Below are 20,350 nucleotides of genomic sequence, written 5' to 3'. Positions count from 1 at the left end.
ACAGAAAAAAAATGGTTTTCGGTTAAGCAATTTTTAAACTGATAAGAAAAAAGAGCATTCCCATTTAAATAAAGTACAGTCTCATAACAGTCTATTAAAACACCAAATAGTAGCTTTAATAAACAAAATTATAGAGTGGATTTTTTTTCCCTAAAGAGAACTTATCTACCCAGCAAAGGAACAGAGCAAGACACCTGTCGATCCTCTAAAGCCTCACAGAAGTATAATCTTCCATGGCAGTAAAGTTCTGAGGGGCTTGGCATCCAAGCTTTTCTTTTAGTCATCTCAGTTGCAGCTGCCAGATAGTTTGGACACATTGAAGGTGCCTTGAAGCCTTGGAAGCTGGACAGCTATTTTATTGGTGGGATATACCCCATTTAGCTAAGGCTACTGCAGCAGTGATAAATATGATGAACATACAGCAGTACTGGAGTAGAACAAGTTAACTATAAGTATGTTATAAAAACAGATCCTCTTTCTTATGGCTTCTTACTAATACCTTTGGAATGTCAAAAAAGGATGTCAGATAACAGGGTTGACTTGTTAGTTGAGGTATATCTCCACAGAGGAATAGGTATATCTGGCCCTGAGGGAGTGGAAAGAAGAAGACAGAAGAAGACCAGCAGGGTGTGTTTACTGATGGTACATATGCTAGGAGCACTGTAAATAGTATATGGAAGTGACTTCAACAACCTGAGGACAGTAGCTCAAAGAGCTTTGCTGGGAGACATAGCTCTGAAAGTACAAATTCTTAATATCTTTTTGACAATTGAAAATGGGTGAGGGGACCACTTGCGGTATGCCATTTCAAGAATTTGTGCCATAGCTGAAGAGTAGTTTAAAAATAACCACAAATCAAATGAGGAACCAGGAAAAAACAGAACTAAAAACCAAAAAAATATTCCCAGGTGAAATGGACTGTCTCCTGAGCAGTCTGTTTCAGTTTAAACATAAGTTTAGAGATAAAAGTGCAGCAGAAATGAGATCTTATGAAATGAGTGGCTTTATCGGTTATAGTGTGAGCAACAAAGATAGTTACCAAAGGAAAAGAGATTATTTTAAATTATACATTTTAATGAGGGAAATGTAAATTATTTGTGATTTTAAAGACACATATATATTCTTCAAAAGGAAAACCATATTCCATTTTAGAAAGGTACATTCTTCCCAAGAAGCCCCATTCACTGGTTTATTTGTTTACCCAGTAATCATTTAAACTATGCAGGTATGTTCACATAAAAATACTGCTATCTTATCCTGAGCTGTTGTTGTTTGTCTTTCGGCTTTTCCCGGTTAGGGGTCGCCACAGCGGAACTCCGGTCCGCTAATGATTGGCAGTAGGTTTTTACGGTGCCGAGTTGCCAGCAAGGCACCCAACCTTCAACGAAGGCATGCCCATTCACACATGTCTTTTGAAACACCACTCAACCATGGGAAGGACATGCAGACTGCACACAGAAGGCACTCCCCACACTCACTCCCCACACTCCAGCCGAGAATCGAACGGGAGAACCTCTTGCTGTGAGGCAACAACGCTACCGCTGCACCACCGTGGAATATCTTATCCTGAGCTATGGTATGGAATGCACAAACTTCTCATCCCCTTCCATTGCATAGAACAAAGATCACTAATACCTCCTTGCTCAGTAGTGCTGTTAATAGCTGTAAGGGTCATAGTTATCTGATGCAATTCTTTTGCTCTTTTGACAGGTTACTGCATAATTCTCACTTCCTCTGACAGCATCATTTTAAAGGATGTGTCCTGTGAAACATGGACAGTTTCACTGTTCAACAACACACTGACTAGGCTAAACACCCTTCTCCCAACTACAGCAGTATGGACAAAGACAGAACTAACAGAATAGTAAATGCACCCCAGTGAAGTGCACAGAATATGACCAATGACTCCACTCCTCTGCTTATCTCCATCAGCATTCAAATATTTTGTGTGTAACTATCTAAATATATTTTTTCTTACCAGAGAAGCAATACTGGAATCTTCCACCTGTTTTGATTTTAATTTCAATTTCATGCTACTTATCTCCAAATAATTATGACAGTCTTGTCCAATGACTCCTCCACTTTGTTTTTGTAAAGTATAGGTAACAACGTCCACAGCAAAAATATTGTGTATTAAAAGTGCCAAATCTTCTGGATTCTAAATCGCTGGGTAAAAAAGTGTCAGTCCTTATATGCACTCAGTGTATTTCGCTTTTAAGCACTGAAGTTTTAACAAATTAGATCTCATGCCTCAATGCCTGTAATCTGTTTTGGAATGTAGGTATCTGACCTCTTCTGTCAGTGTCGCACATGAGTAGTTGTAATTCTTATAACAGGACAGGCCATTAGCTAAAGTGCTCTGCTTTCCCTCACTTTACTTTCTCTTAAATGTTACATTAACTCAGACAGCTTGTCAGGATTCTGCTCTTAATAACCCAGCTATTGTGGCTTCCTGCAGTTTTCTGCAAATTCTGAAAGCTGAAATTTGAATAAAATAAAGTACAGGAATCTCTCTGAGGAGAGGTATAGGCTCTAAGGTGCTAGTAATTCAATTGGGGAAAAAGAACAGTTTTGCAAGGGCTTAAAAATGATTACTTTATACCAGATCATTCAAATGATTCATATAATTGATGCAGAGGAATTATCTATAAATAATAAACATTATTGTACTGAGTTCTTCAGTTACTTTCAGATTGCACTGCTTACAAGAAACTTTGCCAGTACATTATCACAGTATGCATCTCTTTTGAGTTGATAAAAAAATCATATAATAATCCTTTTCTTATAAAATTTTGAAGAGATAATTATTTTTTCATGTCCACAAAAAAATAAGAAAAATAGGAAAACAGATATTTATTTATTTTAGAACTCCACACAAGTCTCTCACTTCTGACTCATCAAATCTTACCTCTTTCACCAGTGTTGATATACCATTACATTTAAGTAAGAGGGTAGGATTGAAGATATGCACCCCCTTACAAAAACAGTGGTTTCTCTTTAAATCCCAGTAAGACCAGTTTTCTAGATTTGTTGTTCATACCTGCTTTGTTCAGGCTATATTTGGCTGGGCATCTAATACTCAAGGATTTTGTTTCTCAGGCTGAATGTAATGCGACTCTATGGAGTGGGACTAACCTGATTTGGAGAATGAGCAAAATATAGAAATACACTTTGAAAAGTGTTTTGCTCTTCCTTCAAGTCATTGCAACCTTAGATTTAGTATCCATAGGACCTGATAACATTGCATGTTGTGTCCTACATGGTCTCAAACATGAATTATCAATGCCATTAGGTACTCTTTTCAATCATAGTCTAAGCACTGGCTTCAACCCAGCTGAATGGAAAAAGGCCTCCGTTATCTCCTTCCACAAAAGTAGTGCTTCTACTGACCATGGGAGCTATAGATCTATTAGCCTGACTAGCCTTATCTGCAAGGCCATGGAGAGAATCACCATGGACCTTATCAACAAAGACATTGGTATCCTCTATACATGCCTGTTTAACCTGGTGAACTTCTTAAGAGACAGTCACTAATGCCCTTGATGAGGGGAAATCTGTGCACACAACCTACCTAGACTTAGCCAAGGCTTTTGACGCTATCCCTCACTCAGGCATAATTGATAAACTCATCCAACTAGGTACCAACCTGTATATCATTAGATGGGTCACTAACTGGCTCACTGATAGAACCCATATAGTCAAAATAAGGGACTCCTCCTCCAACAACAGAACTGTAACCAGTGGTGTTCCACAGGGATCAGTCCTGGAACCTTGACTGTTTGGAATCTATTCCTCTGAAGTGCAAGCGAAAAGTAAATTTCTGTGGCTGACAAAGTTTGCTGATAATTGCAAACTGGGAGTGGTCATAGAATCTTCAAATGATGTCAACATACTACAAGAGCTCTTACACAAACAAATGACTGGTGTGAAAGTCATGGCCTTAAACGCAAAGGAAAAAAATGTATTATCATCCCTTTCGGTAAGAGTGATGTTCCTGCTAACTACCACATCAATAAAAACACCACCCACTGGTGAATGTTCTGGGCACACAGGTTGACAGCAACCGCACCTTTGATCACCATGTCTCCACAGTGGTAAGAAGGGCATTCTATATTGCTCATCTCATAAGTAAGTGCATTGCCTCCAGAAAAAAAAAGAAGTTATAACCTCCCTGTACTCTTCTTTCATCAGGCCAGTAATTGAGTACAATGCCTCTATGGTATGTACCTTTCCAAGCACCTGCAGCAATTGGACAGACCACAAAGGTTCCTCACGAGATAAATTAAAGGATTTCAGCATTTGTCTCACAGTCACTTTATTCTATTTCATACAGACTGCTCAGAGATGATTTCTGCCTTGCATATAAGGCAATCTTTGACCCTGCTTTATTGAAATGCTGCATATCCATAAGTCAAATGGTACACGGGTTACTCGCTCTAATGATCTTAACCTGGTATGTGACATTAATAGAACCTGCTGGAGGGACAGATTTGTCTCCCAGAGTTTACCACACCTCTGGAACAGACTTCCACTTCATGTCAAGCAGCGCACCTCATTGGCCCTCTTCAAATACAATATGGATGATTGGATGAGTAACTGTAAGTTCACCCCAGGGATTCCACCTTTGTCCCTCTTGGACAGAGGTAATAGGTGCTGATCATGGAACTAAGGATAAAACTTGGCTAGGCTTGTAAGGGCCCTAGGGTCATTAGCCTAGTAATCTCCTATGATCCTATGATCCTTTACACAAGTAAGGGGTTCTGAGAGGTATGGAGAGACACATAACTACAGGAAGTACTTTTTGATGTTTTTTAGGCAATTTATATTTTTATTCTTTTGGATATGAATAGTTGTATTGTCAATCTTATAGTGCTCTACATTTATTCAAGAGCATTTAAGTCTTGAGGTATCACAAGGGAAGCAAAAACAGTTACTTTGTAGGTGTGACCTTTTAAATAAATTGTACTGTGACAAACGTAAACAGATATATGCACACAAGAACACACATGTGCATGCGCACACAGAGACACACACACACACACACACACACACACACACACACACACACACACACACACACACACACACACATACACACACAGACACATGTGCATGCATTAATACACATATAGACATAGGTATATGGTGGTATATTGCCCCCGTTGTGACTCTGTGGGAGGAAGGTTCGATACACATACTGTACCTTGAATGGAGTAAGCCATGGCTCTCTTCTTGTAAAAAACAAACAACAGAAGCAGAAACATGGACAGATTGAGGCCTAAGAGAAATCAGTATCAAAGCATGCTGGTACTAAAAGAATTTGGAGTTTTCAGAGTATCATGACGGCCATTATCTAGTGTCCCTACAAGAAGTTTGAAGAAATTCCGATGCCAGATGGTAAATGTTTTGACCATGCAAAGTCACACGGAAGTTATCTGGAAAGGTGAAAATATATTCTATTGTTTAAGAGGAAGCAGAATGCCCCTCTTTTGTTAGAAGGAGGGACAGGAATCTTAAAGGTCTGTTTGAAGGAAGACCTAGAGTTGGTGGCAAGCGAACTTGCTCCAAACTTGGGACTTACAGTTGTGGTGCATGTAAGCAGTGTCCTTATGTGGCCAATGACAGTGTATTATTTATTCCATCAAGAAGATTTAAATTCAGGGCTGAACATCACTATAACTGTGGGGTGAAGGGTGTTGTGTACTTAGGTTTTTGCACACAATGCTGCAGTTTTTATGTGGGCAAAACCGAGAGAACCCTTAGAAGAAGGATTTACGAGCACTTATATGAAATTTTTAAAAAGAAGGAAACCAATGCCTTTTACAAACATCTTGGCACATGCCCCAATATGCAGTTGAGATTTATGGTCCTAGAGAAAGTCCTGCAGGATGAAGAGGGGGTGACTGGGAGGCTCGGCTTGAGTACAAGGAATTGTGGCAACTCAAACTGAACGCCACTAAGCCCCCAGGCCTAAATGACTGTGTATTGCAAGTGTTCTAAAATTAAGAAGGGCTAAATTATAGTTTTATGTTAGAGTCCATCTTACATATATATAGTTTTATTATTTTTTAACTAAGAATTTTTTTCCAAGTATTTTTACACAAAGAGTATTGAACACATATATTGTGTTTTTATAGTGTTCATTCATCTATTTATTCATTTTGTTAAAGGACTTCTATGGTTGCTCAATGATGTGTTTTAATGTTTTAATATTTTGTTGTTTTAAAAAGTTCTTATTGTAATGTTGTTCACAATTCACTTACAAACATGTTTTATTTAGTTTGTTTGCAGAAGTTTAATAACCCATTTGCATATTTATTTAATTACTTACTTAATTAATTAATTTATTAACGTATTGATCATGTGATTCTACTACTTGTAGTTTATAAATCTGTGATTTTTTGAGTGCAAGTTCATCTTGAAAAAGCCTGGTATTATCCAGGCGAAAGTGCTTGATTACATATTTCGTTTCTTTTATTTTGAAAGTGAGCTACTGTTGGACTGGTTCGCTATTCTTCTCAGCTTTGGATTTTTGTATTTATTGGTTCAGAGCTTTTTTCCTGGTTTCCTTGGTTTTTTGTTTGGTCCATGGCTGAAGGGGTCGACCGATCCAGCTTTTCAGATACACCGTTACTTTTAAAGGACGAAGCTGAAGATGCACCAGTTACTCGTACTGAATTTAAGCAAGTGCTGTCCCTTTTAACGCAATTAACCAACGTATTGAGCTCCAAAACTACTGGGTCTGAGGCTTTGTTGCCTGGTAACCAAGAGAACAGACCTGGGCTACATTCAGCAGTTACATCGGAGGTTGGCTTTAGAGTTCCTTCCTTAGCGGAAGTTCCTGGCGGGATTTCATTGGGTAGCACCGATCCACAGGAGCAACAAGCCAGAATTCAAGGAGTGAGTAACGCTAGAAATGGCAATGTGAAAAAGGACTTTAATTTCACTACATGGACTGAAAAGCAGTTCCTTTTTAAACAAGGTACTTTTGCTAATAGTAGTAACACTGAAAACTGTGCTGAGCATTATTTTAAAATTTTAAATAAGTTGTATGCGTATAAAAGCACGCAACTGGAAATTGATTATTTAAAGGAGTGTTTGCGAGTGCAGCGTGTCCCTAAAGGGTTACATTGCTATAAATTCCCCAACAATGCTGTGGCTGGCTTTCCTCTCTTTCACAATTTAGTGAAGATTTTTGATAAAGCAGGGCTTGAAATGATAGAATGCATTGTTAAGGACTATGAAGAAAAAGCGGGTGCTCTGCTTCAAGAAGTGACTTTGCTTAATAACTCTGTTGTAAAGAGCAAGGACTTCTTGTGTGTTAAAAGGGAATATGACAATGTTTTTAACCAAGTTGATCAATTTTGTCTAAAAATAGTAAACCGTAAAATTAGGAAACTGGAGCGTGACCTTGTGGAATACAGGGAGGGTACTGCCTACCCACTGTTGGGCAGAAATGGACAAAATACAAGGCAGAACATTGACACTAATAATGAGGTGAATTTTGGTGATAACAATTCTGTTTCGGCCTTAGAGTTGCCCAGGAGGAGTGAAAGACTTGCCCAAAAGAACAATCAGAATGGTTTATCGGATTTTTACTATCCCCCGGGCAGACCGGGGGGGGGGGGACTACTTATCAGCCACAGGGCTGTAACAGGACATGGAGATAAGGGACATAAACTGCACTATTATCTGTAGCTCTCCTAATGATTTGTCTGAAACTGTTCATGGTGAATGTGTGGTAGTGAAAAAGGGCAATTTTTCTATTTACAACTTCACTGATGTTAAAGTGACTAATGAATTTTTTGAACTCTTCACTAGAGGTTTCCAGTTTGTACCTAAGCGAAATGTTAATTTAAGTAATGTTTTAGTGGACTTGAAAATGTTTACTAGATGTTTGAATCTAGCTTTGTATTTCAAAGGTCAAACTCAGACTACGGATGGGCTATCTAGATCTAGTACATTTAATCCGCCTTTGAATTCATTTTTAAAGGTGTTTGAAGAGTTAGTTGAAGCTGATTTAAGAAATTATTGTACTAATAGAACACACATTTCATATTCTAATTTGAATCAGGATTTGAGTAGATTAATAGATAAGTTCAGAGTGGAAGACATTAGGGTGATGAAGCCAGATAAAGGTGGCGGCACTGTTCTAATGTACAATATGGTTTATGACACATTTATTCACAGCATGTTACAGGACACTGAACGATATGAATTAATTTCCAGGAATGAGTTGAATTTGGCATACTCCAAAATTATTTTTTTGCTTACGGACCACTTGTTGCAGGGAGCTATAAATGAGAAATTGTTTAACTACCTTTATGTAAAAAACCCAAGAATCCCGGTGATATTTGTGATTCCTAAGATTCATAAAGGTTTAGCTCCACTGAATTTTAGACCCATTGTTGCAGGGGCCGGTGGTATAACTGAAACACTGGGCAAATTTATTGATTACACCATTAATAAATTTGCATTTTCCCTGGATCATGTGTGTAAGGACTCATGGGACGTTTTGAAAAATATTCAGGAAGAACTCTATAAACCCGACCTGTTAATGGTCATGATTGACATAGTGGAGTTATTTCCCAGTATCCCCCACGATTTGGGTTTGGAATGGTTTAATGACACACTAGCAGCTGAGTCTCACCTAGATGGTAACATCATTGGACTATTGGTGGAATTTATGGAAATTGTATTAGAAAACAACTTCATTTATTTCAATGGTGAAATTTTTAAGCAGAAAAAGGGTGTAGCAATGTGGACTGCTTGTGCCTCCAGCTACGCCAATATTGTTTTGTATTACTGGGAGAACAAATTCATTTTTTCCTCACATTGGGTCAAGCATATTAGTCATTATAAATGATACCTTGATGACATATGTTTATTCTGGGATGGTACTCTTGACCAATTTTTCGATTTTATGGACTATATTAATTCCACCACCTCTTTTTTAAAATTCACCCACAATGTAAGTCACGATTCCCTGAACTATTTAGACAGTACTCTTTTCAAAGATACTCAGAATGGTACTTTTCAGTCTAAAGTCTACAGAAAAACATCCTTTTCTAATTCCTATCTACACTTTGATAGTGGGCATCCCTTTCACCAGAAAAAAGGCATAGTTAAGGGGCAGTTTATATGTGCCTCAAAAATGTGTAGTACAAGAGAATACTTTCTGGAAGAGGTTAATTTATTAAAGCAGCTTTTTGGAGAAAGAGGATACCCAGCACACTTGGTTAACGACTTAGCCCAGGAGATTATTGTTGGCAGGGATGATGTATATTTTCCCTTGTTGGGTAAAGGGACAACACAGGAGATAGGTCTAAAGCCTTCGGAGAAATTTGACTCTCACAATAGCTTTGTTTACACCTTTTCGGAGGATTTTTCCTATGTAGAACAGTCAATTTTAAGATTTTGGCCTATTTTGAAACAGCATGAAGAGTTTAAGCAGATAATAAGTGAACGCCCCTCTTTTGTTAGAAGGAGGGACAGGAATCTTAAAGGTCTGTTTGAAGGAAGACCTAGAGTTGGTGGCAAGCGAACTTGCTCCAAACTTGGGACTTACAGTTGTGGTGCATGTAAGCAGTGTCCTTATGTGGTCAATGACAGTGTATTATTTATTCCATCAAGAAGATTTAAATTCAGGGCTGAACATCACTATAACTGTGGGGTGAAGGGTGTTGTGTACTTAAGTTTTTGCACACAATGCTGCAGTTTTTATGTGGGCAAAACCGAGAGAACCCTTAGAAGAAGGATTTACGAGCACTTATACGAAATTTCTAAAAAGAAGGAAACCAATGCCTTTTACAAACATCTTGGCACATGCCCCAATATGCATTTGAGATTTATGGTCCTAGAGCAAGTCCTGCAGGATAGCAGAGGGGGTGACTGGGATGCTCGGCTTGAGTATAAGGAATTGTTGTGACAACTCAAACTGAACGCCACTAAGCCCCCAGGCCTAAATGACTGTGTTAGTATTGTGAGTGTTCTAAAATTAAGAAGGGCTAAATTATAGTTTTATGTTAGAGTCCATCTTACATATATATAGTTTTATTATTTTTTAACTAAGAATTTTTTATTCCAAGTACTTTTGCACAGAGTATTGAACACATATATTGTGTTTTTATAGTGTTCATTCATCTATTTATTCATTTTGTTAAAGGACTTCTATGGTTGCTCAATGATGTGTTTTAATGTTTTAATATTTTGTTGTTTTAAAAAGTTCTTATTGCAATGTTGTTCACAATTCACTTACAAACATGTTTTATTTATTTTGTTTGCAGTAGTTTAATAACCCATTTGCATATTTATTTAATTACTTAATTAATTTATTAACGTATTGATCATGTGATTCTACTACTTGTAGTTTATAAATCTGTGATTTTTTGAGTGCAAGTTCATCTTGAAAAAGCCTGGTATTATCCAGGCGAAAGCACTTGATTACATATTTCGTTTTTTTTTATTTTGAATAAAGTTGTCAGTGAGCTACTGTTGGACTGGTTCGCTATTCTTCTCAGCTTTGGATTTTTGTATTTATTGGTTCAGAGATTTTTTCCTGGTTTCCTAAGAGGAAGCAGACCCTATAAGTAACGTTGTTTTGAAATGAGTAATTTGATAATATCTTATGTCATATGAAAAGCTGGATGAGAGTTTTTGTGCTGCAAATTGCCAAAGTTTGTCACTTGATTTATGTCATTTTGAGGAAGAGAGAATTAATGACAGAACTGAAATGGAAAGTAGTGTTCCAAAGCTGCTAATAATAGGGGTATGATGAAAGATTAATGCATTCACAAAACTGGTGGCACAGAAGGAAAAGTGTATATGAGAAAGAAGAAATGGGTTCATTTTGGAGAAGTATTCATGAAGACCCTCTTGAACATGAAAAAGAAGATGCTAAATCGATAGAAGAGGTTTATGTTTCCAATGCTTCTCAGCTGTTTCTGTACTGTAGTGTTTGCAACAGTTCTCAGTGCAGCAGTCTTTCCACATTATTGTGCCTTTTCTGGTTTGAATTCCATTCCCATTTTATTCCAAAATACTTCTGCCAAAGTAAGCAAAAACTTTTTCTTCTCATATTTTAAAACCAGATATTTTTTTTCAATATTTCTGGCTTTCTGATTTATGCGGAGCAACTTGGAATACTCTAATGTGTGGCAACTTGTCTTTGTGGTGCAACTGTGAAATATATTACATAGCCAGCAGATGTCATGGTTATAACTGTTCGGTGAGGATTGGGCATACCATACCATTCAGCTGTCCCTGATTTTGTCTCAGACATTGCTATTTCCCTTTTAATCCTACTATAGATGAGAATTCTGGGAGAAAAGATGGTGGATTACACCTAATAATTAGAGTTATAGACTTCTGAAAATGCATGCTATTTCACATTTGCTTATCCTGCCAGCTCCTCATGTTAATAGCATTAATATTTTAAAATGTCCCTGATTGCCCCTAATTATTTTTGGAATTGACTATTCTGAAAGAAAGAGGTTGAGAACTATGGGGTTGGGATTGGCTGGACAAATTGCAGGGCTGCAGTGCATCTGTGAGAAGTAAGATGGACTACTTAACTGGACACCTCATATGCACGGACAGAGTAGGTGTAATTAATGGACTGTCTGTAGAGGAAAGTGACTAGCTGCCTGCTTTTGTTTGTTTATCATTCTGGCTTTGCAGGGCTAGTAAGATTTGTGTGAAGCAACTTCAGATAGTTTAATGGGTGGCAACTGTTTGCTTGGAACAAAGGTGAAGTGCATTGCATGGCCATCCTCTTTCATCACAATCTGAATTGTACATAGGTGTGGCTATAACTTCTTTCTGGGGTTTCTTTGGAGGAAGGAAAGTGACTCTCTTGTCATTTGCTCAGCTTGCAGTCATCTTTAAGGCATATGAAAAAAGGGATAAAATGTATCACACAATACCCACACCTTCAGAACTTGGGAGGGGGTACTGATGTGCCCCACACACACACCATGGCTGTATGACAGGATTTTGACATGGGATTAGTAGTGGCCTCTGCCCTGAGCCCTAGCAGGTCTAAAAGCAGCCCTGCTCAGAAGTATAGACAGAAGGTTGCTGTAGCTGGAGATGATGTCAGAAGGTTGCTGTAGCTGGAGATAATGTCATTATTTCTTTAATTTTCAAGTAATCTCTGTGGTATCCCTGAAGTCTCAAACAACCCACTAAACAAGTATAGTGAGTCCAAAACCAAAACAGTGTAAGAAACTTCTCTGTGTGGAAGATTTTCAATCCATATATATATAGTTAATCACTAAATATTAATCAGATTAGATAATGGTAGTAAAAGTAGCAAACTTAAACTCGTCCTGAGTCAAAAAATAATAAAAAATATATAATTTGAAAAAGAAATTATACAGAATTACTAAGTATTCATAAGTAATCCAAGCAGGGTAGACAGTGTGTTTCCAGTCGAAAATCCTATATTAAGTACACAGAATCCTATATTAAGTACACAGACAAGTGATCCAAGTAAAACAAAAATAACAGAATACTAGTTTCCTCACAGGCTTTCTAACTATATATATATATATATATATATATATATATATATATATATATATATATACTTTTTATCAGGCTAGGGGGTGGTTTATTGTGCTGTAAAACACAGTGTATTGGTACACATGTTAAATTGACACCCCTTCCCCCATCAGTGTGACATTCGAGTTGGTCCTGCCCTACTTAGTAGCTGTCATAATAATATAACCCTTTTCTCTACTTTTACTACCATTATCTGATCTGATTAATATATAGTGATTAACTTTACATTTCTTTAATTTTCCCTCCAAAGCTCAGAAGTCACTATCTTGTGTTGGGCTAGAGACAGTGTGGCCTTTATTCACATACTTCAGAAGAGTACACAAGGGGTCCCTAAGCTTGTAGAGGACCAGTGTACTGTCAAAAAGCAACCCGTTGGAAACATTACTGTAATTATTATTATTATTATTTTCATTGTCCTCCCACTCAAACATCTGATGCATATACAGGCGGCTATGTTTAGGGAGAGGGTCAATAAACATTCTGTTTATATATGTCTGACAACAAATATGCTCTATTTGTTTGTTTTTTTCAGTTTTGTCCAAATCTGACAGCAGAGAAATACATTTAAAGTGGCTGCCTTTTGCGGGTAGGGGTGAAGAGGTATGCTGTATATACATATGATAGCAATAACTTGAAATATATGATTTATTTACTTATTTATTTATTATCTATTTTACATTTGTTTACCGGAAAAGTCAAACTGGACACGGGTCCTTTTTCAGCAGAGACCCAGGGAGAAAAGCTTAACATACGACATATATTCTTTACAATTGACAATTTTGTATACATAAGACACTTTGATATACATCAAAACAATGTTATTGCAGTAGGACAGTACTTATCATTACAAATCCTAAATACGTTTACATGAAGTGTTTAATTTTGACTTACAACAGACTATTTTTGTCTAAAATTGTTTATAGTTACACTTTTAGGTATACCATACAGATTCCAGGATATCAAGCTAAGGATGCAATACAAGTCTCCATAAAAAGGTGGGATGAGGGGTTAGTATAAGTAGCAGAGAGTAAGACAAAGATACACTAGTGGGTGAAGCAGTGTGCTGAGAGAGAGGGAGTGGGTAATAGAGCAGGAGGAAGAACAGAAGACTAATGAGGGTTGTCACAGTTACAGACCTATGATGTGCTGAGAGGAGAGAGTTGGTAGAATAACAGTAGGAAGTACAAAAATCTAATCCGAGCCGTCGCAGCTACACAACCAAGAATGCAACAGGTGGGATTCTAAGGCTGTTTTAAAGTAAGCAATGGAAGTTGAGGCTGAGATGTTGGCGGGAAGCTCTTTGGCAATAGTGTTGCTATAGAGGGATATACCTGCAGAATTATTAGCTTTGATCACTTTTTGACCAGATTGTAGGACCCTGATTTTGGTGTTTGGGTGTAGTAAGTTTTGTAATGCAGGTTTTTTTTAGGGTAGTGATGGAGTTTGTGGGTTAGTATAAGTTGATTGTAAAGAATGAGATGGGGAAGTTCCAGCCATTTACGTTGTTTAAGGGGAGTGCAGTGGTGTGTTCTGTAAGGATGATTGGTTGCGAATTTGGCAATTTTACTATAACATGCTTGCAGCTTGGAAAGATCAGATTTCCTGAGGTTGGTGAAGATTGGTGAGGCATACAAAGGAGTGGAGATGAGATGGGTACATGCAACAGTGGCTCTGGTGGAGTCGGTTAGGAATTGCTTGTTTCTGTATAGCATGGCAAGTTTTTTATGTACTTTCTTTATGGTATTGGTTATATGCATTTCAAATTTCATGTTGTTGTCGATTTCAACCCCTAGTAGTTTGGTGTGATTGACTAGAGATATGACTGTGTTGTTACTGGAGGTAATGTTAAATGTAAGGTTATGAGTAGAATGCTGTGTAGGTGGAAAAATCATAAGCTTAGTTTTATTTGGATTTAATATTAGCTGTGATTCAGGGAGCCATATTTCAACAGTGAGAAAGGAGGATTACGTTTGTTGAAGCAGTGTTTGGGGGAGGAAGAAGCTCAGATTAGAGTGGATTCATCCACGTATTGGATGACAGAAGCCTGGAATGCGACAGTATGAAGGTTATTAGTGAAGATAGAAAAAAGCAGTGGACCAAAAATAGAACCTTGTGAGACTCCTAGTGAGACTGGTAGTAGTGGGGAGACTTCCTGGTGCCATCTGACTGCCTGCTGTCTGTCTGTTAGGTAATTTCTAAACCAGGAAATGGTGGTTGAGCTTAGATTTAATTCTGAGGGAGTATTGATGAGTTTATCATGATTAACAAGATCAAAGGCCTTGGAAAGGTCTAAGAATATAACTGAGACATCCTTTCCATTGTTCCTGTGTTTGTTGACTGTGTGAAAGACATAAGGGCTGTAGTAGTGTTATGTGATGGTGCAAAACCATGTTGGGTATTTGTCAGCAGATTATGAGAGTTTAGGAATGTCATGATTTGTGTGTGTGTGTACACACCTTTCATGGATTTTGGAGAGGGAAGAGAGTATGGCAGTTGGTCGGTAGTTAGTAAGTTCTTTAGAGTTGCCTCCCTTGTGGCCATTTGTCCCTTAGGGCTCATCCCAATTTAATGGATGTACTCTGTTAAAGGCTATGTTGTAGCCGAGGCGCTAGAGTGAAGAGCATTGGAGTGAAGAACATTTTATGCCGCCCTTTAAAAATGAGAATATTCAAAGATTTTATCATATGATAAATTTGGTGATAGAAAAAGGAATTCATGATTTTTGCAAAAAGAGTATAGAATATAACTTGGCCAAACAAGAATGGGAAACATTAAAATAATTAAGTCATAATGATAATATTTAAACCTGCGGATAAGGGGGACAAGTTGGTGGTGATGAGCTCTAATGATTATTTAAAAATGTGTAGGGAACATCTAGACAATGAAGAAGTGTATGCACCTATTGATTTTTTGATTTATGAACAGGCTAGGGTGGAATATGAAACACTGATATTTAAGGGAGTGCACTTAAATTATTTTAAAGCATCTGATGCCAAAAATAAATTCATAAGTAATAACAACAAAATGGCAATTTTTTTTTGCATACCAAAAATACATAAAGCGATGCCTTTTCCACCTGGCCGACCAATAGTGTCAGCAAGAGATTATTTAACTTATAATTTGAGCTGTTTTTTACACACTTTTTTTGTCAACAGAGGTATTCAACTTGCCCTCTTATATTAAGGATTCATCTGATTTCTTCAAAAGAATAAAACAAGTTCAGTGGGGAAAGGGGGTATATTTCATAGTTCTAGATGTAGTTAGTTTATATACTAACATCCAACACAATCTGGGCATGAAAGCAATTGATCATTTTTTGGTGATTATCCACATGCACAGTATATCAAGGAATTGCTCCTGTTTTGTCTAACTAATAATATTTTTATGTTCGATGGAATTTTATATAGGCAGAAACAAGGCACAGTCATGGGGGTAGCTTTTGCCCCCATGTATGCAAATTTATTCATGGGCCTGGTAGAAAATCATCATATTTATAAAAGCAGGTTTTACGATTTATATGTACTTGATTATTGTAGATTTATAGATGACCTGATTTTTATATGTAAGGGAGGAGAAGAACAGGTGGATGCCTTTGTGAAGTATTTGAATGACAATGAATTTGCTATTAAATTTGAAGGATTGCAAACAGGGGTGAAGGTTAATTATTTAGACATTACATTAAAAGTACTTGATATAGGAGCTATTAAAACTCACATCCATAGAAAATTTGATCAGCTCAATTTTATGTTTCCTGCCACCAGCTGTCATCCCAAACATACTCTGACAGCGATTCCATATGGTGAGCTACTTAGAGTAAGCAGGTTATGTAGTGATATACGAGAACAAACAGAGGAAATTGAAAGAGTAGCAGTAATGTTTAGTAAAAGGGGCTACGCTGACAGCATATTCAATGAAAGTTTAAAAGGGATAAATCATAAAGGAAGGGTTTTACCGTACAAAAAACAAAAAGGTAGTAGTTTGATAACTGGACAGTGTCCGGATCAAAATGAAGAAATATTTTTCTGTGTCGATGTATAATTTATTTTCAGCTGCCCAAGAAAAACTGCTATCTGAATATTGGAACTTTCTGAAAGATTAGGTTTCTGCCCTTCAGAATGTAAGATTATGTTTCTCATATAAAAGAGGGCATAGTATAAAGGACTTTTTAGTGAAAGGAGCTTACAAAAGACCACAGCTTAAAATTATGGAGGAAGTACCCATTGTGGGTACGAAAAAGTGTGGCAAATGTTCAATATGTCAACATATAGTACCCACATTTCCCATGATTAATGGTAAAAAGTTTAAAACAAAGGGAGTTTTTACATGTAAAAGTAAGGGGGTAGTGTATGCTCTGAGCTGTGAATGTCAAAAGTTTTATATAGGAGAGACAAAAAGGTGTTTGAATGAAAGAATAAAAGAACACATCAGAGATATTAAAAATCAAAAGGATATTAGTCCAGTAGCACAACATTTTAATATGAAACATCAGGGTAATTTGGAGAGTTTAAGGGTTTCAGTTTTAGAACAAGTAAAGGATGAATTTCTAAATGAAGAAAGTATTAAATATTTTTTAAGAAAAAAGGAATCCATCCTGATACTGAAATTTAATACATTACAGCCAAGAGGCATAAATGAGGAATGTAACTGGAAGAGTTTTGTTTAATGAACTTTTTAAAAAAATAAGTCTTTTAAGTTAATTGGATAATTGTTTAATTGTTTAAAGGTTAATATATAAGATGACTGTTTTTAGAAAATGGATGTACTCTGTTAAAGGCTATGTTGTAGCCGAGGCGCTAGAGTGAAGAGCATTGGAGTGAAGAACATTGTTTTTGGAATAAAATATCATAAAATTTCTGCAGTCTAATACTGGAGTTCATTGTGATATATATTACTACTTTGTTTGGTGGTTTTTGGTCATCCCAATTTAATTTCACACAAGGTGGGAAGGCAAGTACTTTTTCATATATGATTTATGTATCATCACAAGTATTTGTCATCTGTGTTTAATGTGTGTTGCTATTTCTTCAACTTTGAGCATTAAGCATTAGACACAGCTCATTTTTCCTTGAAATAAAATAAAAAAAACAGAGAAACCTGGTGTCTTAATACTTTGTTTGTGAGCCTAGTCACAAATATTCTCAAAAATCATGAAAACCCAGGTTGTGTTCAAAAGCAGCAAGCCTTTATTCATCACAGACAAGTGATCCTCGTAACACCAGAAATATTATACAATGTTAAACATATTCGCTTTTATACACTTAGAAGTAGGTGTGGAAAATATACATATTCTTTCATTTTAAACCAGCCTGTTCAAGGCAAACAATATACAGTAAGCTCTCAGTTAACCAGAACTTGCAACCGGCACTCTCAAGCAACTGGCGAAAAAAAAAAACTGAAGAAATACAGTACAATTTTCATGTGTTGCACTTTGTTTTCCCCCCAGCAGAAACAAACCTTACATTTTTAGAGTTTTAAAAATGGAAGATGGGGATAAATTCTCTCTCTTTCCCCAATCTGAGAACAAGTCAAACCAAGCAAATCGTATAGGGTACAGTCCTATCAGTAGTATAACCTACTGATTATTGCCTATAAAATTCTTTACAATCCGAACAATACTTCTGCCCTTATAAATATCATTGCCCCCTATAACAATCCCAGACCTGTTCGATCTTCTAACTGACTACTAGTTCAGACTATCAAAACTAATAACTCTACCGGTGGCTCTCTATTCGCCAACTTAGTAGGCAGATCCTGGAACTCTGTCCCAGCTGATATTACTTTACTTACCATCCTGAGTCAATTTAAGACTAGACTCAAACAACATTTGACACTACACTGGCTATGTCAATGCAGCAAACCTGACTAACTCTCCTCTAGAATGAGTTAAAAACAGTATTTTATCTTACCTGTGTTACTTAATCCTGACCGACTCTCTGGATTATCTCTAACCCTGGAATGTCTATAACTTGTTTAGGTATCTAACCACTGTAAATATTGTATCTGTAATCTTAAATGAATGAGTTAAAAACAGTATTTTATCTTACCTGCATTACTTAATCCTGACAAACTCTCGGGATTATCTCTAACCCTGGAATTTCTATAACTTGTTTAGGTATGTAACCACTGTAAATATTGTATCTTAAACTTAACTGCTTGTTTAGGTATGTAACCACGTAACGTAAAAAGTAAATGTACAGGTATCTGATGCCTATAAAACATGAAACGAAAAACATACTTCCAAAAAATGTATAAAAGAAAAAGTTTAAAAAATAAAAAACATCATATAAGTATACAGAAATTACTTCTTCTGCAAACCGCTAGATTTTAAAACCGGGTGTAGAGGGATATGTTTATTTAATCCATGACCCTTGTGGGACTGCAGTGAGATTATCCATCTAATCTCCCTTAAATCAGTCTCATTTTCTACATCCCCCATTCTAATGTCAGTCTCCACCACATCTATAACAGTAAACCTAAACATGCTTTGCTAGAGCATTAACTACATTCCCCTTATGTATAGAATAAAAATGGTCTCATCCTTTCTTTAAGCTTGCGGTTTGTTTTACCAACATAGAATGAAGAGCATACCTCACAAAAAGTGAGCTACACCACATTGATGATATTACAATCAGCTGAAGGAGAAAGATGAAACTCCCACCCAATATCAGGATGAGAAAATGTTCCAATACTTAAAACATCGCAAAAAATGCACTTTCTGCATCTAAGGGTACCTGAACTAACATGCCCATTTTGGTGCCTTTTTGGGTAACAAAGGAGCCTTTTCAAATTCTTCTTATTCTTGTAACAGAGCCTAGGGCACCCTCCAACCATCTCAGATGGGCGGCACAGTGGTGCAGCGGTTAACGTTGTCGCCTCACAGCAAGAGGTTCTCCGGTTCGATTCTTGGCTGGGGTGCCTTCTGTGTGGAGTTTGCATGTTCTCCCTGTGTTCGCGTGGGTTTCCTCCGGGTACTCTGGTTTCCTCCCACATTCCAAAGATATGCATCTGGAGCGTTTCTCCCCGGGCCTCCGCTGAAAACAGGCTCTGTGGAACCTAGTCGGACATTCCCGGTCAACAAATGTTAAATAAAAATAAATAAATAAAGATATAAAGAGATCTGTAAGTAAAACATGCCAATTTTTGGAAATGATGTTCCAGAGTGCATTTCATTTTGAAATATATGTGAGGGGTGCTTGCTATTCTGATGTACATAGGCAGAATGTTAGCAGTCCTTTCTAAACAAACTAGTTGAAAACTTATTGTCCTGTGTCTTACAACTTCACATCAAGAAAATCAATCTCACACAGAGATAACTTTATAGTAAACTCAAAAATGAGATTGTACTATGTAGGTATTCCAGGAATTCATGCAAACCCTGCTTAGTACCACATCATATCAAAACGAGGTCATTCACAAACCTTCTAAAGAAGGGAACACATATACCCCAGCATTCTGATTTCATAACAAATTGTGTCTCCCACCATGCTGGAACTGCAGTGGCATAGCTATTGGCACATGGAGTGCCCATAGCTATGTCAGAACACTGATGAAAAAAATTGTTCATCAAAAACAAAAACATTATGTTCCAGAATCATCTCAAGTAAATAACTAATTAACTCTATATGAGCATGAATCATAACTACTATAGTGTGATAAAGCACAGTACCTTGAAAGTCCCCTTCATATTCAGTAGTGATACAAATGCACTCAGGAACATCATTTCTAAAAATTGGCATGTTTTACTTACAGATCTCTCTATATCTGAGATGGTTGGAGGGTGCCCTAG

This window comes from Protopterus annectens, chromosome 7.part1 (assembly GCF_019279795.1).
Source record: "Protopterus annectens isolate FY-2018-M chromosome 7.part1, PAN1.0, whole genome shotgun sequence".
NCBI lineage: Eukaryota > Metazoa > Chordata > Ceratodontiformes > Protopteridae > Protopterus > Protopterus annectens.
The sequence above is the reverse complement of the archived record's forward strand: the minus strand, read 5'-3'. Positions refer to the sequence as shown.